At 42.1% G+C, this 22,546-nt stretch overlaps 1 protein-coding gene across 22 annotated transcripts in view; it reads left to right on the top strand.

Annotated features, from left to right (window-relative positions):
* The window catches only part of KIAA1644 (KIAA1644 ortholog), a 236,596-nt gene that overhangs the window by 98,011 nt on the left and 116,039 nt on the right, over positions 1-22,546 (top strand). Inside the window, exon 2 of one of the 22 annotated variants that reach the window (XM_017826657.1) lies at positions 14,304-14,479. The exons of 19 other annotated variants lie outside the window; for them this stretch is intronic. The gene's annotated coding sequence lies outside the window, so the exon portion shown is untranslated. Of the gene's footprint in view, positions 1-12,976; positions 12,999-14,303; positions 14,480-14,960; positions 15,029-22,546 lie in introns of those variants that run through there. 2 more of the 22 variants (XM_017826663.1, XM_017826659.1) reach the window with 2 other exon arrangements.

The following is a 22,546-nucleotide window of genomic DNA, read 5'->3' on the forward strand; positions in this document are numbered from 1 at the left end:
CCAAAAGTAAGGACTTCAGGAGGTGTTTCACAGGCAAACAATGACAAATGAACATATAGCAACATATAGAACTGAGAGACATTCTTTAAATGGATAGAAAACTGTTAAAAATGCTTTAAAAATAATATTTAATTAGATCCATTAGAAGGCTTTGTTTTGACTTCAGTCCTTTGAGCAAAGGCTTGGGATCCTTTGAATCAAATAGCATATTTTCACCAAAAAATCCCTGTGTTTAATGTGTAAAAATGAACAGCCTCCCCTGCTGTGGCTGTGTGTGCACAGGTAACGTGAGGGGAAATTTCTACCAGATTCCCATCTCTCTGATCCTCAGCAGCCTTTTCCCTCCAATCCCAAAAGTTGCCTGCTCATGCTCTGATTTTATCACTGACACCCGAAGATTCATTTCCAAACATAAGTTCTTTAACAGCTACATAGATTATTTTCACATTTGTGACCTGTACAGCAGCACACTGCAATTTTGAAGCAAAATTAAAAGGCTTAATTAGACAAATGTTAAAACAAGGCATTTTTACAATTTTGGGATAAACATATATTTTCCAGATGTTTTGGTTCAAATCTCCCTTCTGAAAAGCCTTGGCTTTGATGATTACAAACTTTCTGCTGAAAAACATTTCTTAGGAGATTTCTTGCCAGATTTGTTTGTGTTAAGGGCAACGTGCAATGCAAAACAATCACCTACCATCAATATTGAACATTTCATTCAAATCATATAAATGTGATTAGCCTGAGATAGTAATTTGCTTGGAAAAAATATGGTAGTTTTTTCTTAACCTACCCACTCATTACACATGAAACAAAAAACAAACCAATTTAACCGACTGAAAAAAATCAGTGAGAGCACATTACATGTTATAGTTCCAGTTTATCTGTGGGATTCTCTCCTGCTCTGGGGACCGAAATGACCATTTGAATTGGCCCAAGAATATCAGTGAAACATCTCAATGATGTGAAACTGTGTCCATTTTCACTCCAAGCTTAATGAGCAAGTAAAATTGCAATGAAATTTTGATCCATTTCTGCACAGGGTGAAGATGGCAGGAGGGGGAAGGAGAGGGGGAGGAGGAGGTATAAATAAACTTAATTAATAACCTCCACAAATTTTCTAGTGCCTTAATGAAGCTGCTGATATAATTGACTTGAAGTCATTGCTTTTTCCTCATTTGAGCCACATCAAAGCATCTCATTCTATGGGATTCCTTTCTTACAAAGAACATAAATTATCAGGTGCCAATTTCACTTTTATTAAGCAGCAAATATTACTTCAGTATTGAAACTTTTCCACTGTATTTAGTAGATGTTATGCCTGGCAACCAAAGACACAGATTCAATATTTCATTTTAGTTAATGTAGCTGGGAGTGTACATAGGCATTTAAAGTCAATAACTGTAAGAAATATTTTAAGTGGGAGTCAGCAGCAGTGTTTAAACATGTGGACAGAAGGGACTACATCCAAAAAAAAAGAGAGTTTTTGGGGGTTTTTTGTGTTTTGTTTTTTTGGTTTGGTTTGGTTTGTTTTGGTTTGGAGGTTTTTGTTTGTTTGGTTGGTTTTTTGGTTTATTTTGTTGTTGGTGGTTTGTTTTTTTTTTTTTTTTTGCCAGGACTCACATCAGAAACCCATATCTTTGATTCCAGAAATGTGATTTGATCAAAGTTTTGGAAATCTAGTAGTAAATATCAATATTGGGTTTTGTTAGGCCCAAATTAAGCCAAATCTTTCACCTCACCCACCTCACTGAAATTTGTAGTTTCTTAGTTTACCTCTATCAAGCAGAGTTCTTAAGTAAGTCTTTTACCTCAGGTGCTGAGGACTGATCCTGATGTGCTGATGATGATTTGTATCACTGTATGATTAATTCTTAGACTCTTCTGTGGTAATCCTAAGCTTATGGGTCCATTTTCCTTGTTATTCCTCCAGTCAACACTGGGATGAAGAGATGGATACAGAGTCTAAGGCTTTAAGGAAACAGTCATGCAGCTCAGTAAATAAAATACAACTTTTTTCTGTATTGTATTTGTTGATTTTTGAGTCATGAGTGGGTTAAAAACATCAATAGCAGCATGACATTCCTTGTTTTTTAACACTTTGTGGCTTAATCTGAATATGGGGTGCACACAGTCACAGCATCTGTCTTTGGAGAAGTATCAGTTCTCTTTGAGAGGTCCTAACCCCGTAAGGTCTATTTTACTGCAATCCTAGTGTTACATGGACAGTGGTGGACTCTAAATTAACTGTTTCCACGTGGCAAAGAGATCCTAGAGATGATCCAGAACTCCTTGGAACGTGACTGCTCCGAGACAATCAGAAAGGCAACTGAGTATCTCTCGTGGGTAGGAAATCAGTAGAAAGCCAGGCTAAGCTGCTCTGTGTGCTCACATCTCTAATGCTCAGTTTAGTTCTGAATTCCCACCCTTCTGCTGTATCGAGGATGTGCTGGTATTCCTAGAAAAGGGCATGACTTCTGTGCAGCAGCTGTAGACTCCAAACGAGCACAAAGGTTGTGCAAAGGCAAACTTCAAAGGGAAGCAGATGCACTGGAGGGCGCAGGCATTTCTCCTGGAGTGCTCCTGCTGCTCTCCCAGGAGGGGACAAAATGCCTTGAGATGGGGGCAGTTTTCTTAGTGCATTGCTCCTTTAATCTTCCCTGGCTCCTGAAGCTTTCTTTGGGGTGGGTTCCAGCAGCCAAGAGCAATCCACAGGTTTTCTGCATGGCCGGGGTGGCTTCTGAAGTGCTCAGTCCCTCCCAGCCCAGGTGACCTGGTCAGGCCACCTTCCTGGAAAGCTCTTTGTTCTCCTCTCAGCTCTGAAGCTGTTCTGTCCATCTTCTTCTCCCTCCAGCATTTCTGCTCTCACTCCTTCCCAATCCTTCCTTTATCAGCTCGTCTCACTCAGGGAATTTCAGAAGCTGGTGCTTGTCAGCTCTTGACCGTTGTCTGATGGTTTCTCAGAAATCTGTAAGCCATACATAGATTTTCCAAGTTACTCTGACCCTGTATTGGGCACACCAGTTTTTTGGTCTGCGTGATGACCCACCCTTAAGGTTTGAAAATGCTCATGAGTCAAAAGGAAGGACGAAAGTCAGAGGGTCCACGAACAACCAGAGAGTTTTAACAGCAAATTACACACTTGGCATGGAAATTGGTGTGTGAGTCCCTGCCCTGTGATACAGACACATGGCATGGGGTTGGGATAACGGGAAAAGAGGAATTAAACACACAGCAGCAGGTTTTGGGTAAAAGGGTAAGGTGGAAGGAAAAAGAGAAATTAAAGAGTTTAATTAAAAAGGGAGAGATGAATTAAAAGAAAAAACAAAAAGGGAGAGAAAAAGGCTTTGCTTGCTGTTGAACATGGCAGTCTGTTCAGACCAAAAGAAGAAATGGGATTTTCTTTTTTCCTTGCTACTTAATTGTTAAAGGGGTCTTAACCTGTGGCTAGATTTTGTGCAGAGCTTCTTTTAAAAGGTTCTATGTTTATTCATGAAGGTCCCCCAGGTTCCTACTAAAGTCCTTTTCCATTCCCATACATCAGTGCCTTTTGTTTTCCCTGTTACAAAAAAGCTTGCCTTTGTGTTCTTTTATTTTCAATATTTTTAATAGGTAAGTTTCTGGTTTACATTGACCTTTTTAGAAAGTTGTCTGATTCAATTCTGACACGCTCTAGAAATTGTAAAAATCTATCTCTAGCTTCCTCATACTGCAGCTCTATTAGAGAAATATTCTTTTCTAGACAATTAACCTTTACTGTCACTTTTCTGACTGAGTCATCAGCAATTATTTTGTCCCCGAGGAGTGTTTTCACGGCTTTCCAGAGATTTATGGGTAACACAGTCACGGAAAGGGCTTTATTTCTACTTTTTAAACAATGGTTCAGCTGTGCATCACCTCGGAACAAGTTAATGAGCCCCCACGAGCTGGTGCCTGAGCTGGTCACCGTGTGCAGGGAGAGCCACACCACAGTGAAGGAGGACTTTGCAGCCTGACACTGTTCTGTGCATCCCTTTTGGTAACTGGGAGGAAGCTGTTTCCAAGTCTGTTCTGCATGCAGGCTGAAAAACTGGTGTGATTCTTCCTTTTGGCACTCGTGTCACTGTGACTTAGTGCTTCCATGAAATGAAGCATCTCCCAGCCCTGTCTTGTGAGTCCTCAGGGAGCAGCTCCTCTGTGATGGCAGGGGAGGATGTAGTCATAATCCTCTTTTTCAGATGAGGTTATAATTCTCATTCTGGTTGGAGGCCCTGATAGAGGCTTATAAAATCTGTGGAATTATTATGAAGACGTATATTCCATAGCTAGGGGACAGTAATTCCAGATCATAAAGCTCAAAGAGCGTTTAATCCAGCTGTGTTAGACAAGAATGGGATTTATTGGCATAAAACTAGCAATCCCCTTTTTTCCAACCTCCAATTCAGTGCAGAGAAAAAGAAAAAAAGGAGGAAAATGCAGGTTTTGACTGATTAGCCCTGGCAAATCTCACTGCTGAGGGTTAAGGTGTTATCCAGCTTTCTCTCCAGCCTCACTGCCAGAGGTCACCAACCTTCTAATGAAGGCTGGGAGGGAACCTGCCCCTTTAGCCACGCAGTTTCTGGGCTAATATTTCAATATTTAGCCTTAAGGCTAAATTTTAAAGATTATTTACTAGAATACCAGGCTCTGGACAGAAGAACTGCTTCACTTCTGCTGACTTTATCTGTGTTACCCTGAACCACTCACAGCTCACCTGGCCAAGCCTTGTGTGTCCTGAGGGTTCCTTTTGTCTTTCTCATGCAAACCCACAGGCTTTGCCACCACGAAGAAACAGGAAAAAAAAAAGGGCTAGAAATAAAAACCAAGGTTAAGCACTCAGAAAAAAATTAAGTCTTACTCACAGACTTCTTCAAACATGTCTCAAATAACCTTCCTCCTTCATTCTTCCCAGAAGCAACTGATATTTTGACACCCTGCAAGGAATGTGGGTCCCACTGATTTTCAGTGAGACTCAGGCACCTGAATGTCCAAATCAATCAGGAAATAGGATTTGGGGCCCTGCTTCCATACCCCACCATGGAAGGGTTTAACCTGAAACACTGTAATTATTATCTGCTGAAATACTGTAATCCTGATGTAAATGTACATAATATTATTCAAACACATTTTTTTAACATATGCCAAAAGCAGAGCTGAATAAATTTCAATAGCTTGGCCCAAAACTCAGGCATTTCAGGCATTTTTGGAGGGCTGGGTCAGGACTCAATTGAATAATAGTGTTTGGTTTTACTAGTTGCAAGAAATGTCATTTTAGGAAACTCATGGATATTGAATATTTAAGGCCTGTGTGGAAAACTTTGTTCAAGTTCCCCCCCCTTTTTTGGCATTAACATTTGTAACTTCAGAGTCTGATTTTAGTATAAGACGTACAGAGCAACCTAGTAGTAATTTGGATTGAAGCTGTACTTCCTTATCTAGTGGCATGGTTTCTTTGTCTGAGGTAATTAAAATTAGATGTCAGAGCTCCTATATGGAAATACAGATCTGATAAAGCAAAATAACCCACCTGACAATGATGATAACAGACTAAAGGGGAGATAGACTATATGACAGACTTTTCATAAATACAGTTATATAATTTTTGTGCAATTTTCCTTCTCTCTCTACCCATTTATTGAACCACCCATTTAAATTTAATGACTAACCTCCAAATGCACAATGCCATAAATAAGGTTAAACAGTGTAGCCACAAGTTTGTAACTTTTCTGAGGCAACATCTTCCTGTTTTAAACCTGTATTTTCTGGGTGCAGAGTGAGATTTCTGTCCATGTTGGGTACCACGAGCCCAGTTTTGGTACGGACAAAAAGTACCAGGAATTTGTGATATCCCGATCATGAGCTGATATAACAACTAAGAAAGCCAGAATTTTCAGATTATTGGGTTTTTTTCCCCATAGAGTTTTTTTTTGAGGGGGAATGTTTGTTACCTTGAAAACAGTAGTATTTTTGTTGAACAACTGGCAAGATGGTCACCATCTCTTGGTGATGTTACGTAGTGACAAGAGAAAACAAAAATAAGAACCAGCAACTGAATTCAGAGACTTGTTTACTCAATATTTTCTTATTTGTCATTAAATGTTTTGAAGGGAATTGTAAGTGTAAACGCCTGGGACTCCCCTGTGGTTTCAACAACAAAGTAAAGCCAGAAATGAAGAGAAATGAAACTCTCTTTCACCCTTGGCCTCTGAAGATTCCCTTTCTGGTTGCAAAGCACGTGGTTTTCGTTTGCTGGTGTCACTTAAACCCCAGGGAAAGTGTGAGCCTTTGTGTTTGGCACTGCTGGGATGCAGCTCAGTGTTACCAGGAGGTGACAAACGCCGGGTGACCCAGTAATGGGAGCTGACAGATCACCAAGGTTTCCACTGTTCCCACTCTGCTTAGCTACTCCCAGCACATCTGCAACGTCTCACCTACCAGAACACAAAGCAAATTTGTTCCTAAAACATTGTGAAGGGACAACACGAAATAGAGAAACAGTTCTGAGCGCTGAGAAAACAGCCGGGTTTGATGTTTAATGCCACATATTTTATGCAGTCCTGTTAGAGCTATTTACTTGACCTTTATTCTCTCTGGTTCTTCATGTATTTTTAAAGGCTTTTAATGAGATGCACACAGGACTGGCTGTATCTGCCCACTGCTGACATAAATAGGATGCCTGGGAGTAATAAACTGCAAGCTTTCTTTAGAAGCCTTGCAAATAGGAGTGTAGCAGAAGTAAGACTTACTATTAAGCAGCTCTTAGGGCCCTTCCAGAAGCCATACTTTGTATGCAAGTTTAGTCTGGGTGTTGAAGGGAACCTTTTACAAATCTCTTGTGCAGTATTATCTCTACACACTCTTTGAGGGTGTTATTTCTCAGCTACTCATCTTACTTGAGGTAATACTTCCAGGCTCAGGGGCTTTTGGGACTTGGAAATATCTTCAGTGGGTTGCTTAGTGGCTCTATCCAGCAGTGTATGAAATAATGATGGTTAATCTTTTTGTCCTGTGCCTTCCCTGTGCTGCTCGGCAGCTGCAAGGGGTTTGAAATGAGCGCAGGTTGTGCCAGAGTTCCCCTTTTTCCATCCTAAGCATGTAGCTGACACGAGCTACTAAATGTTGGTGACTGAGGATACAGAGAGTGTTCTTAAATAGCTGTAAAACCTCCTGCCAAAGGCTTGCAAAAGTGACTGGAAGGATCTTTAAGCACGGAGGTAATACTGCAGTGTACACATTGAATTCAGCACCTCGAGGCTTTTTAGGGAGCCCCCCGATGTATTTTTAAAAGAACTCTTTGTCTTTTGATATGTTGTATCTGCTTTCCATTTATAGCATGTCCCTAAAGCTGCTGTGCGTGGAGAGAAGGTATAAAAGCCCGTTGGCCCAGCAAAGGAATGCTCATTTAAGAAAGAGCTGCACTTTGTAGAAATGGGATTATAATGACCAAGCAGCTTCAACCCCAAGAGTGATCACGGCACTAACAGCCCTCCCCTGGGAATGTGCCTTTTGGAAACTGGCCCTGCACCAAGAAGCTGCAGGATTCCATGATAACGTACCAAAACCAGTTAAATAATCTGATAAGCTGATAAAGGACTTGCTGAGACCACCTATAAATAAGGAAAGACTGGTAGTGGAGGTGGGAGCGGGACAGAGAACCGAGTGCCATGGGGTTGGGAAGGTCTTCAGAGGAACAGGGCAAACAGCACTTGCCTTGTCAGGCTGCAAAACCTTTGTGGAGATAACTCTTCTGGTGGCCACAAAGAGCTAGGAAATAGTGTGTGTACAAAATAAACGTGGTCTGGCTTCTTGGGAATTACAAAATGTACAAAATAAACATGGTCTAGCTCGTTAGAAATTACGTTTTGCAGTGCCCGCTCTCCCCCACCACTTTGGTATTTTAAAAGCTTGCTTTGTAGTGATCAAGTCAGTTGAGAGTGCCAGTGGATCACATATTTACACATCTGGGTACTTCTAAACTGACAAAATGCACATCTGTGCAGCTGGTTAAAGAGGGATGGACAAAATCCTGTGCTTAATGTTAAATAACTAAATGCAGTTAAGGTACCCTGTGGTTATTATAGACCGAGTTCAGGTGAGGGAAGCTGTGTCAGAGGTTTTCTTTTGCTTCCTACATGTTTGAAAGACCGTATTTAAAAAGTGGAATCGATATGTTTGGCCCCAAAACCAGCTCCAGCTTCTGACCTTGCTGGTTTCCTGCCTGCCTTGCAAGGAAACTGGGAGCTCCAGCACCTGCAGCTCCCTGTGAGGAAGAGCCACCAACTTCCAAAGCCACCACAGTATATTTTAAATTCAGTTTACCATAACAGAAGCTGAAACCAGCCTCAGCTCAGGTGCTGGTTGGGAAGCAAATCAAGGTAGCTCAGGTTGAGGATGCACAGCATCCTCTAGGGAGGACCTCACTGTGCCTGGGAGCCTCTCAGAGCCCAGCATCCTGTCTCCAGGGATTTTTAGGATGTCAGATATTCCTAGCTGCTCGTTTATTCATTCATCCTCAGCAGGGCACATTAAAAAAAAAAGGTTTATTGCTTTAATGGGAGAGTGCTGTGGCCAAGTGCTGTGCTCTTCTGGTGGGAACAGAGCCAAAGGCTGCACAACAGCAGGGTGTGGAAAGGTGCCCCTGGGTGTGGGATAAAGGAAATGATGGTCCCCACAGTGGTGTCTGCTGGGGAAAAATTAGTTGTGCATGTAGGAACTGGCACTACAGAAAGAGACAAATTATAAGAAGCTAAATTAAATTGTCAGCATAATGATAGTGTACCAGGAGACATATCCACCATCTCTGTGCTTATAGCCTGGAGTATTGTCTGTGAAAGGGAACTTAGATTAATGCTTTATAGTGGAAATGTCCAACTTAGATTTATGAGAGCTTAAAATGTGATCTGTGAGATGAGTCTGTCAGATTTGCATTTATTTACTGTAAATGGGAAAACAATGTGAAGGGGATATAATATGATGCAAATATCTGAGAAGGGAAAAATACAGGGGGGGAAATAATTTCAGTACAGGGAGCAGACATCCAAGAACAGCTGAATGACTGCAACATCAGTGCACCAGTCTGAGACCAGCAGGTTCCACCCAGTCCTGCCTGTGCTCCATCATCTGCAGTCACCCACTTTGGCCCAAGCCATAGAAGATAACACTCATTTTTGGCATTTGACTGCCCTGGAATCAGCTCTCAGAGGAACAGAAATTTGGTATCTCCTCTCTGGGTGTCTCACTTGTCAGGAAAATGCAGGTGGTACTTGGACAGACCCTCCAGCTGCTCAAGTTCAAACCCTTTGGGGTGGGAGCTTTTCCATGTGGTGTTTTCCAGGCAGGACTGAGCTCAAGGGACTCTGCAGCTGATCAGGGCCTCCTACCACTGTTTATTATAAATAAATAATAAATAGTTATTATTAATAATAATAATAATAATATACATATTATATATTTATATATATTTATTATAAGTGACCATTCACCTTACTGACATAAGGAAAATCAGGTACAAGTCATGTTAACATCGCACTGCTATTGGCACCTTTAACATTTCAAGTATCTGTATCAATTCCAATTCCAAGGGGAAAATCCTGGTTTCATTTCAGTAGTTAATCACTCTGACTTGCAATAAATTCCTTCACTGAATTTGCTACATGGCTGGGTTGACTTAGATAATATATCCTGTTGTCTTTACATGTCAGTACCAACTAAACAGGGTCAGAGGTGCTTTAGTCTTTTTAGTGACTGCTGTTATGTCTTATATGTGTCACCAGACCAGGCAAAGCAGAGCTGCTTTACAGTAGGAAAAATTCCTCCCCAGACTACCTGGAAAGATTGTTAATGCGGGAATCAAAGGGCTCATTTTCCCAAGCCACAAGTGGAACTGGCCACCAGTAACAGGGTTTCAGCTGAGTGGCTGCCTTAAAAACCATGAGTTTAAGCAAGATCAGATAAAGGAAAATGATTCTTATGGTAATACTGCCTGGGAGAAAAATGGAAGTGCCCAGCTCAGCCGACCTCCCTCAAGCACATTGTCTGGAAAATCCAAAGCCACACAAAAGAAACAGTTTTAAAAATAAAATCAGGCTGATGCCAGGCTGGGTCCTTTGCAAACTTACTGCTCGGGGCAACTGGGAGGGGAGGAAGATTTCAATAAAAAGTGTGTGTGTGTGGGAACACAGGCTGTTGAATAAGCAATGAGACAGGCCATTGTCAAGGAAAATGTATGGCCAGTAGCAAAAAAAAGGAGGATAAGGAATATATTTTGCTTTATGTCATCAGATTCCAATCTGTCTTTGCTGTGGTGTTGTGTACCCAACCTGTCCAGAGCTCCACCACGCTCCATGAACAGCTCACAGGCAGAACTTTCCCCCTCCCCTGAACACAAACTGCACCTGCCTGAGGTGTTCCCAAAATTCCTGTTGGAAAAACATCTGAACAGAATACAGGGAGAACTGCAGCTGTGCTGTGAGCGCCACATCCTCAGATCCTTGAGAGCCTCATCCACCCTGTCTGCTCCAGATGTTTGTTGGTACCAGTGCAGGCCCTGAAACCAGGCTCAAAATATTCAGGACACCTCGTGTAGCTCAGTGGGATTCCCGAGAACAAGGGGATTTTGTCACCATTTTGAGGCATCTTTGAAAATCCAACACAACCAATTTACTGAATCTGATGTGGCAATGCCTGAGCCTGCAGGACTTCCAGAACTTCCCTGGGGATGCACGATCAGATGGAAAAGAAGGGACAAAGCCAGGGTCTAACAGAGAGCTGGGATTTACAGGGCAATCAGTGTCTAACCAGTGCCAAGGTGACACTCATTCCTAGAACCAGCTCCACCTCCCTTTCACTGTCAGGGTCTCTTACAAGCAGAACCATATTTCCATTCTTACAGGAATAGCTTTGGTATAGCAGGAATTTTGAGGAAAGGCAATTAAAACATAACACGTCTGTCTCTATCTTACTTTCTAATTTAGCAATTAATGAAATATATACATTGAAAATACCTAGATGGGTTAGAGGCAGCAGGTTTTTTTGTGATGTTAATGCCTGTATTGCCTTCCTAACATGCTGAGAAGTACAAAGAACTAATAATAGGCTGTAGGTCCTGTGTGTTCATGGTAGTAATATGGAACTGCAAAGATAAATCTAATAGTCTTAATATGAGATCATGAAATAGAATTATAGGTTTTCATAATATAGGAACAATACCATAATGTAAATGAAATTAGTATAATTGAACAGTTACAGGAACTTGAAAGGGGATAATATAAGTAAAGGATATTTTAAACATCCCTATATCTTAGAAAGGATGAAGCTGACTGTAATCAGCTTTCTTTGGGAGCCTCTTTCAGTACTTAATTTCTTTTAATAACATGAAAAGTACTATAGAATAGTCCTGAGTAAGGAGAATCAGCCAATGATAAGAGGTCTGTTGCAACTAAAAGTGATAAAAAATTCTGGAATTATATCTTACAAAAAATGCAAGCCTTTGAAAAACAAACAGATGATCAACTTCCTGGGCTGATGAAAGAAAAGCCAAACCCAGACTTTTTTTCCACTTTAAGTGACAGAATTCCCAGAAATGTTGTTCTCAGTTCATCAGCTGCTCACCATTCACCAGTGAATTTGTTTTTAAATATTTAAGGATTTTTTTCCCTCCCTTTTGCAAAATTAAAATTCTGCCATTGAAGCATTCAGGCTTGCACAAACAGCATTTGTAGGAGGAGAGGAAAAGATGGATGCTGCCTAACCAGCTCTAATTTGCTATACCTATTTACAGCTGTGTTTTACTAATGACTATAGATACAGAAAATAACTTCATAATGGGACATAATTTATTACAAGATTATCTACACGTGAAATTCTCTTGAAGGATCAGGGTTTCTGTGAGCTGTTGTGTACAGATTTAATAGAAAGCAAGCTGTGAAGATTAGTTCTTAATCTATTTTTTTTCCCATCCTTATCTAAGGAAAGCTAAAAAAAAAATGAATCTGTGGAATGTTGAAAATAATGCTGCAGTTGTTGTAAAGGTCATTCTACCTCTTACTCACAAAACCCAGATCCAATCTGACATAAAAGCAAAACATTATTCTCCTGAGAACCTCCCCTGCAGAGCTGCTCCAGCCCTGGGGAACAGCCCAGCAAGGACATGGAGCTGCTGGAGAGAGTCCAGAGGAGGCCCCAAGAGGATCAGAGGGATGGAGCAGCTCTGCTGGGAGCAAAGGCTGGGAGAGGTGGGATTGTTCAGCCTGGAGAAGGGAAGCTTTGGGGTGACCTGACTGTGGCCTTCCAGGACCTGAAGGGAGCCCACAAGGAAGAGGGAGAGAGACTATTTCCAAGGGCCTGGAGTGACAGGAGAGGGGGGAATGGCTTCAAACTGTCAGAGAGTGGGTTTAGATGGGATATTGGGAAGAAATTCTTTACCATGAGGGTATTGACACCCTGGCACAGGTTGCCCAGAGGAGCTGTGGTTGCCCCATCCCTGGAAGTGCCCAAGGCCAGGTTGGATGGGGCTTGGAGCAACCTGGGCTAGTGGAAGGTGTCCCTGCCCATGGCAGGGGGTGGCACTGGATGGGCTTTAAAGTCCCTTCCAACCAAACCATTCTATGATTCTCATGGGGTTTTTCCCTCCTAAGATGTCTCATTCTTTTTACAAATGTTGCAAAAGATTCAGGCTTTGACTGTTCTTAGTTAGGACACCTCTTGGTTAGCATAAGAATAGTTAATGCATTCCTAATTAAACCTCTCCCTAACATGTGACATCTTTTAGTAGATCATAAATGCTAAGATTTAAAGAAATTATCACCAAAACCAGTACTGAGCTGGGTTTTCTTTCAGAAAGAGATCTCTGTGATTAGAAGAAATACCAAATTGTTCAAGACAGTATCTGAAAACAAAAGTGGCGCGGAGTGCACAGCAGGGACACAAAAGGCCTGTGATCTCCTCACCTGAAAGCCACAGCTCAGCATTTTGCCAGTGTGAGGCTTCTTATCCCAGGATGAATAGATGCTCTGACAGCACAAGTGTGTGCTTTGTTTGCTGGGAGCCACGTGTGCAGCCTCCTCTGGCTGGGTTGCTTGCTTTGGAAAAAAACACGTGATCAGGAACTGTGCCAGCCTAAGGCTTTACCTAAAGTAGTTAAAAGTTAAAAGACTTAAAAAGTTAGTCTTGGAAAAATATGTTCTTTCAAGGCACTGGCAGGTGGACGCCAAGGATTATTTGTTACCTTGGACAAACGATATTCCAGGCTTAAAAACAGTATAAGGAGCAGGATTCAGCCTTGCTTTGTGGCCTCTTTCTAGTTGAAAATACTCACAGTGAAACGTTTACATGGGTGTAAGTGAAGAACAGAATGTCACACATAATACTTTGCAACGAAAAAAGGTCACAAAACCGCAAAAAGGTGGCATTGCTTCTGTTTTCCCGAAGTTTCCCTCTCTCCAAACGAGCACGTGCTTTCATTCTCCACACAGCAAAGGATAACGTTTCCCGTAGTAGACAAGTGAGCTCTGTCACTGTGTTTTTTTTTTTTTTCATTAAAACAGTGCAAACACCCGTTTACCTTAATCAAACACCTCTCGTTTGAGAACTGGGGAGGAAATGAGAGATGCCACAGTCCTTTAGCTGCCTAACAAAGCAGTGGAGGAAGACAGGGCTTTCATACCAGGCTTAGCTTGGGAGCAGATGCTGCAGCTGCAAGATAATTTCCCCCAGCTTGGCATGAGGGTGTTAAATTGTTATTGAAAAACCGAAAAGGGGTTGGGGAAGTGCTGCAGTACGGGAGAACCATATGAAATACAAGTCTTTAATTAGTATTTAGCGTGATAGGAATAGCATGGTAAATGCCTTCCACAGCACATCAGGCTGGTGTTTAAAATGATTTAATTGTCACCTGTCTGCAGTGCAGCAACAACCTCCCTTTTTCCTTTTGTTCCTAAATCCCCACAGCCTTTTACAACGTCAACACATTGCTCCAGGGTGGCTGCTCGGCTTCTTTTGAAGGCGTTCAGCAGTAACCAGACTTCTGAAGTTTAAGCACCTGTTAACTGCCAAAAAGGAAAGCAAATCCCGGTTTCCTGCGAAAAAGAAACCCGTTTGTGAAAGCAGAGCGATCAGTGCTGCTCCGGCCTGTGCCAGGGGAACCTGATCCAGGAGCTGGTTTTTGCTCTGCCCTTGACTCTCCCTGAGCTTTGAATAGTGAAGTGCTGAGGAGGTGGTTCGCTCCGTGCTGAGCTAAGGAGCCTTTTGCAGGATGTCTTCAGGTCGGATCATTTACCTTGCAGCAAAATGACCTGGCACGGCTCCGACAGCGGCTTTTAACCAAAGCACCGGTGACATCTGGGCATTTTCAAACCCCTAAAGCAAAGTTCATCAGATCACACGTGTGAACTTCAGGTCTGGTTTCTCATCAGCCATACCTTCTTTATCCTCTACAAACATTTTGGTTCCTAGGCAAATGGTGAGTTGCACAAGTGAAACAAGGTTTTGTTTGTAAAAGAAGCCTTTCAGGCGTTACTTCTCAGCCTGGTTCCCTGGGAGGTTTTGCCTGATACGACTTTGCTACGTCAGTGGTTCCCCTCAGCTGGCTCTGGGCATCAGCCAGAGGAGAGAGGAGATTTTACCCAACCAGTCTCTCTCAGAACTGAATGCAAAGCTCATGAAAATCAAGGGTTTCCCTTTCTCCTCGTTTCAGGGGCTGTGACTCTGCCTCTCAGAGCCTGTGTTAATGAATACCATTAGTGTTTATATGTGCCAAGAGAAGGCTGTGCCCTGCAAGCTTTTTACAGCTCCAGTATATATAAGCAATATATTGTCTTCCCCCTTAATTCTTTACTCTGCCCTAATACAGATTTTTCAGTATAATGTGTGTTTTACAGAGAATATACTTAAATGGAGAATGAAATACCTTGTGGACAGAAAGTCAAATTTGCCTTAAGAAGCACGAACTGTAATTCCTCATGCTGGGGTTGTCTGCTGAACAGCTTGATACCCAACTGCATCTCACCAGGTGCCCATTCCCCTGTCTGTGAAATGGAAACGTTTATATGTTCCCCCTCTGCAGAGTGTTCAGAGATAAAGCTGTGGGGAGAGCGGGCTTCGCTTGCATGCACCAGATCTTGTTATCTGCTAAGTGTTGTTTATCATCAGCAGGGTTAAATAACAATCATGTTTACAATAATCATATATGGTATTCCCAAATCTTGTCTTTTTGTCTTTTCTCACTCAGGACTTTGTATTTGCAATCACAGTGATTTTGCTGAGGGCATGGGGGGTGATTCCCCAACAGCAGTGGTTCATGTTTACATTGAAAGCTATGCATTATCTGTGGCTGATACCCTTCAGAAACCCTCTCCTGTGTCTATAATATATGGTGGTATTTGGTTAAGGGCTGGGCTCGATGATCCTGAAGGTCTTTTCCAACCTTAATAATTCTGTGATTCGACATTGTGCTGTCAATCCACCTGACTTAGCTAAGGAGCCCCTTAGGAAAGACAGACAGGCCTTCTGCTCATGCCCTGAGGAACTGAACGAGTTGGAGAGCTCAAAAAAACGTGAAAAGGCCACTAGCAAGGCAGCAGAAGCTTTTTCTTCATGGATTTGTATCTTGTTTCTGTTCACTGTATCAGTGACCCGTGGCACGTAACTTCCTCAGACAGAGGCCAAACTTGACACTTATTTTGCCACCAACCTCAGGTAGAACAAAAGATGAGAAGCCAAGAACTACAAAGGAGCGTTTGCTCCAATCAGTACCTGGAAAAAGACCTCTGGCTCAGTTCACAAAAGAGCTACAAACACCTTCACCTCGTTGTCCTGATGATTAATGCTCTCTCTCTCTGCCCGCAGTCCCTGAGGTGCTTGGTGTCAGCAGAACAAGCCAACACTTAACCCAATAAATCAATGTTTTCTTTGCAGAGGAAGAGCAGTTTGCAGCAGTCCCTTCTCTGGCCAGTTCAGCACAAGGAGCAATTTTCCATAGGCTCTGTTGGACCAGTCCAGTGTGAGAACTGGGAGCAATAACTGCAGTGTCCCCAGAGCCTGTGGATCAGGTTTTCTTCTTCTGAGAGGGGACTGGTACAAACTGCTCTTCCTCTGCAAAGAAAACAGTGATTTATTGGGTTAAGTACTGGCTTATTCTGACGCCAACCAGCTCAAATCTCTTACCACCAGAGAATCTGTAAAAGCAAAGGCATGGAAGGGTCACTGCCCAGAGCCAAAAGGGAGCCCCCAAGGCTGCTGTAACTGAGCCAACAACCCCCAGCAAAACCAGGAGCTGAATTTTACATTTCTGTTCACTTCTCTGTTCTCAGGGCTTGTAAAATTTGCATGCTGTTTCAGTGAATAACTTTGCAGTTCATAAATCAAAAAGGCTCTCCTAAACCCGAGCTCATGACAGGTGGTAACTGCATTTGAACTGAAGCATTCAATGTCATTTGATGGAAACCTTGTAATCATTTTGCTTTTTCCTACACAAGTGACAAAAGTAATTTTCCCTGTCTGGGTTTCAATGTTTGGGCTTTTTTTTTTTTTTTTTAATTTTTCTCCCTGCCCCTTCTATTTTCTACACTAGCAAAAGATAGATGGTTAAGGCAAAGGAGGAAGAAAGAAACAAACATAAAACCATTTGTTGGTTATTCTTGGCAAAAGCATGTAATCAATTATTTATTTTTTATATATGACTTAAAAAAAATTTTCAGAAGAAATTATGAAACCTCAAACTAGCTAAAACTCTGAGCCCTTTGACAAAAGAACTTAAAAAAAGGAGGAAACTCAGACTGAAAATAAAAAGACTTTTTAACCAAGTATCATCTTTTTATTTGGTTTGTTTCCTTTGCCACTTTTTTTTTTTTTTAACACGGTGTTTTAGTCAAGAATCTTTTTTTAAGTGATGGAGATGTGTTGCATTCTGTTATGACACATGGCAATTTATAACTGCTTTCTATTCCTCGTAGATACACTTCTCTTCCATATTTCACTTGTACCAGTAGTTATTGAGAATAAAGGAAACTGGACAGCGTTGAGACATATATTGTAAGCAGAATGAGGGATTTCGTTTAAATGAAAAGCCACTTCTGTGTTTTAAAGAGCGAAACTACAGCTGTCTCGTGCCTTTGAAATTCTTTGACAAGTTCAGGAAGGTTTTTTCAAGATTTTCAGCTCATTTACAGCCCGACCTAAAACCATCAGAGTTGACGGGAGTCTTTGCCCTGACATTAATGTGCTCTGAGTCAGGACGTCGGCCCGAGATTTCCTCTCAGTTGTACCAATGAGCCCTTAATTAAATGGAGACACTCCAATATGCAGCGAGCCACCCACAGGCTCCCAGGGCAGCAATAAGAGTCTTAATACCAAAAAGGAATAATGGTTCCAGCTTCCTCAGATGAGCTCTTTTAAAGTCATCCCGGGGCCAGGAGGTATTTTGTCCCTCAAAGCACTCAGAGTTGGTTCAGTCCAGTGCTGTGTAATTCTCAAAACTTCGTGTTTCCATCCAGCAAAAAATGTTGTTTGTATCAAAGAGGGTTTAGGGAAGCAGAGGAAATGCTTCCTTCAGCCTCTGTTATCTGCTATGTGTTACACCAATTTCCATTTGCTGTATAAAGTCCTTAAGTCTACTATAGGGTGTTCAGGGTGCAGTAACACTACTGAGTGTCTTAAAAAGCTTCTTTACTGCTCACTGTCATCATAGAGTCTTCAACCCTACATATCCAAGCCATGGTACATCCTTTTTCTGATAGCTTCTTTTCCCTACCTCCACATACCTTATTTTTTCATTCTACCAAATTCCACTGTTTCTACTGGAAAAGGTGCTCAGGTGGCATAAATCACGCTCATATACAGTATAAATCATGCTTATATAAAACTGCTTTCTTATTTCCATATTCGTAATGATGCTGAGGAATAAGGAGCCATTAAAGCCAAAGCTAAATGGAAATATTTCAGATTTATAAGCAACATATTTTTCGGGTCACTAATAGTGTGCAGTACTTCTTAGCAAGCAGTGCTGGGAAATTAGAAATTTGCATGAACAGCCTTGCTAATGACTTACTCTCATTTCCCACCCCCTCCCCAGGAGCTCTGAATCCATAGAGTGAATTAATTATCTCTTGACTGCAGCCAGTAGTTTGGAAAAGGAACTTTGGACTAGTCAACATTTTCCTGATTTTGTTTACCAGTAATTGTCAGTGACAGAGCTTAAGAAGCAAGAACACTTCACTGCTAAGCTTCCCACAGAAAAAAAAAAATAAGTATCTGGTCCTTTTGATTTAAGTTCAGGCTGTCAAGGAGAAGTGTAAGCTGGAAGCCACAAAATGTTATGCAACAAAAAAAAAACCCACCCAAGAGATGGTTTACAACTGTGAAACATAAGTGGGTTGAATAGTACTTAAATAGTACTTAAAGTACAATTATATTCTGAGGAGTGACTTTGGGAAAAAAAGTCATGATCTGACTGAAGAGTTCTGTTCCTCAGACTCATCTGAGTCCTGTCCTGATCTAGACCAAAAATATATGTAATTTTTGAGTCACTTTAAAAATCTTTCATTTCCTAGCATATAATTCAAGGCATTTACTCAGTGTTTTAGCATGAATGAACTTAACACTGATAAAAATTGATGAGTGCTCCAAGCTAAGCAGTGCCAGTTCAAGTCCTGGTATTCTCCTGCTGTTATTTGTACCTTTGTACACGGAAGTATCTGCAGATATATATCATAGAATCATAGGATGGCCTGGGTTGGAAGGGACCTTAAAACTCATCTCATTCCAATTCTCCTGCCATGGGCAGGGACACCTTCCACCAGCCCAGGTTGCTCCCAGCCCCATCCAACCTGGCCTTGGACACTTCCAGGGCTGGGGCAGCCACAGCTTCTCTGGGCAACCTGTGCCAGGGCCTGCCCACCCTCCCAGCCAAGAATTTCTTCCTAATATCTAGGCACACTCTTAGGCACATTCCATTCCTGACTTTAAAGAGTTTTTTCAACACTTTAAATAGAAATTGCAATGAGACATTCCTCAGTTTTTATGTTGTTATTAAAAATAACAATGCACTGAGTGGCTATGATAAGAGATGCCCACTATTTACAAAGCATTTTTGCAGTTATCTGGTAGTTCAAGATTCTGAAAACACTTGAGAATCTCTGGGAAGTAAAGTTTAATTCAGCTTCTTGGCACATGCAATTAGTTGCTTGCCTCAGCTACTCCTCAGAGGAATCTGTTGCATCCAAATGAAGCTTCAGCCAGCACTTCTTTGGTCAGGAAGGACATCAACCTGTTGGAGTCCAGAGGAGGGACACCAAGGTGATCAGAAGGATGGAGCACCTTTCCTGTGAGGAAAGGCATCATTATGTTTAACAATGGCATGACAACTGAGGATTGTATCATTGAAATTTCCATCTAAAGTGTTGCAAAGACTCTTTAAAGCCAGGAATGAAACGTGTCTTAAGTGTCATTTCTCAAAGTTCAAATAAATGAAGAGACATTCAGCTGAGATTATTGAACCCTACTGCACGTAAGCTGTTTTATTCTTTTGAGAAGGCAAGTTAAATCTGGCAGATATATTGTGTGAAATATTCTCCTGTAGGATGTGTGCAGCAGTCCTGTCCTGTCCAAAGCCTGGGAAGAACAAGTAGTGTGACAGAATCATCCCTAACAGTGTTCCCGGTGCCTTCAGGTCTTCTGTTTACCACCTTCTTTTCAAGCAGAAAAGTATCAGTCCAAGTGTTAAACCTCCTTTCTACATAAACTCCCTAATGGTTTTGTTTGCTCCAGCAGGAAATTGGGCAGGGGAGAGCAGGAATGAGCTCTGTTGAGAGAGATCCCTGACACAGCAGCCCTGCAAAGTGCAGGTGCTCCCAGCCCTGCCCACACCTCCCTGCCATCTGTTCCCGGAGCTGCCAGACCTCGGAGGCAACACTTTTCCTGCCCCATTAACACAGCAGGGTGCACCTAGAGGGCTTGAGTCATCACTCTGGGGTTTTTGGCAGCAGTTCCTGAAGGCACAGTCCTCAGGCAATGTACTTCTAAGGCAAATGCAGGTGACTGTGAGACCTGGAAAGCCTCCTTTTCCATTCACAGGGGTGGGGGCAAAGGTGTCTGTGCAGGGCAGAACAGCCCTCCTGGGAAGGTTCCTCCAAGGGGACAGCGTGGGGAGCTTTCCCTGACCATGTAGACAGAGGGAAATTAAGGTTACCTGAAGGGAATTGCCAGTTCTGAACTGGCAAGTCATGGTAGCCCACAGCCACCCTATTCTTCCTTCCCCTCTGCTCATTCAATTTTAGCTCTTCTTCCTCACATGGGTTACTCACATCTCTCTGAGATGCCCTCACTTCATCCCTACACATCGGCCTTTTCAGGAGAAAGAAAGGTCACCACAGATTACCTGAGCTCTGCAGGTTTAAAGCAGTTTAAAATTGTGATTTTTTGAGAGCACTCTTACCTCTTACCTGGACATATCTACAGGACTGAGGTGCTTTGTGCCTTGGTGCTTGAATTCCACTGGGCAGATATTCCCATAGTCATACTGGGCCATATTTATAATCCCAATGGGGCTGTAAGTCAGAGGAGAGAGATCCCTGCACTTCAGACAGGTATTCCAGCCTGTTAAACTTGCAGTCCCATCTTGGAATAAGTTTGTGGCAGCAAACAGTGAAGTGCTACCAAATAAACCACCAATTGCAAACCCAACTCTCCCACTTCACTTCTTCCCACTTTCCAAATAAAAGGAGGGGTCACAGTTGAATTTCCATCCTCTGCCAAATGAAAGACCACCTTGAAGCAAGAGGCATCTTCCTGAAGAGTGATGGCATTTTCTGAGTGAGCTAAAGCCTTCAGTTTATCTCTCAGCAAAGCACAGTGACACAAACTGCTGTACTGGTGACTCATCCAAGTTTTGTCCAGGTGCAACACTCACCACCTTTCCCTCATTTCCTCTGTAGGCAATGCTGTTCTTGCTGTTTACAAGTAGATTTAACTGTTTGGTAGCTCAGGTGAGTGAAACAACCTGAATGCAAAAAGAAAAGTTGGTACAGTTATGGGTTTATTGGGTCTTTATTTGTGCTAAGCACCACACAGTCCTTTCTCTGTTCTTACACCCATCCATTTCTTTCTCTTCCTCTTCTTTGCTTTCTTTTTTTGTCATCTTCACACAGTTTTCATGCTTCTGACTGTGTGAGTAGACTGTGTTCAGTCTATTATGTGTACATACCATGTAATTCCATAGAATGGCAGCAGCATAATTATAATTTTCAACAGAAAAACATTGGCTGAGCAGACAAGACCACAGTAACAGCCTGGGTGCTGTGAGCTCACCCACACACTCTCCTCCACCACCATGTCTGGGTCTTTCCTCAAGAGGAAAAGTGTCTTATCAGTCACGTTCCCCCTTTCCCAAAGGCAAACAATCAGCATCTCCTCCGATCTAAATCAGATATTTAACTTAACTCAGGAACTTACCAACAGAAACAAAAACAGTTCCAGCACTAACCAAAAAGTAGCAAAACAAATTTGTTCACCAGCATTATGTTTTCTAAAGCCACAGCTGAGCCGTGCTGACCTTCAGGAGTTTGTGTAGGTGTTGCACCATATATTTTGATATTGCTCTTGCCCTCTCTCTTAATTGGGTCTACATATGTATTTCTGTCCTTGCAGGGTTTAACAGTGCAGCAGTGCCAGCCCCTCTGATTCTCTCAGGGAGTTAACAGCTCTCATTAACAGCTGGTGGACTATTGCTGCAGTGCCCTATTATCTTATCTAACAGAGGATTTTTGTGGCTATATTTAGTTTAATTGAAGAATGTCCTAGAAAAGGATTAATGACAGTTTTCAATATCAATACACCAGTTCCCATACAGAGAAAATTTTAAAAAGAAAGAAGAGGGGGGAAAGAAGTTGCTTGGAACCAAAAATTACTTCTGGCAATTAAGATCTGGAGCATCTTGCTGCTCTGTGGCTTGTACCCAGACACTTGCTGATATAATCCATCACTAGACCCTTTTCTTGTAGTCATTTTGAAACTAATGGTCAAAATCTTCACTTCTGTTGCATAAGTATTTATTTCCTTCAGTAATCCCACCAAAATGACATTAATTCCCCATAGAGGCAACGTGTTTACCGTGTATCACAAAATCTGACTTCTAGATAAAAAAGCCTTGCTTTGCCCTGAGCCTGTGAGAAGTGTTCTCTTCAGAGTTAAAAACAGCAGAAATCCAGCACAGATTTTTTTTTTACTGGTAGGAAGTGACTTTCCTGGCAGGAAGAAAATTGCATTTTCATTACCAGGATTCAAAATGGGTTATTTTACAGTGTCACGGGGAAAATTAAGTTGGAAAGGACTTGAGGAGGTTTCTGGCTCAGGGTCAGCTCTAAGATCTCGGGGCATGTCTTGGCAGCATAAAGTATCAGACAGAGATGAATTTAACCCATGGGGTGGTGAATCGATGCAGGGCCTTGCCTGGGTTCATTTGCCTGGATGAAAAGAAGTATTTTATTAATGTGGCTCTGCTGTTTCTGGCTCAGAGCAGCCTCTCTCTCTCTCA

This window comes from Lepidothrix coronata, unplaced genomic scaffold (assembly GCF_001604755.1).
Source record: "Lepidothrix coronata isolate B3197 unplaced genomic scaffold, Lepidothrix_coronata-1.0 Scaffold129, whole genome shotgun sequence".
Lineage (NCBI taxonomy): Eukaryota > Metazoa > Chordata > Aves > Passeriformes > Pipridae > Lepidothrix > Lepidothrix coronata.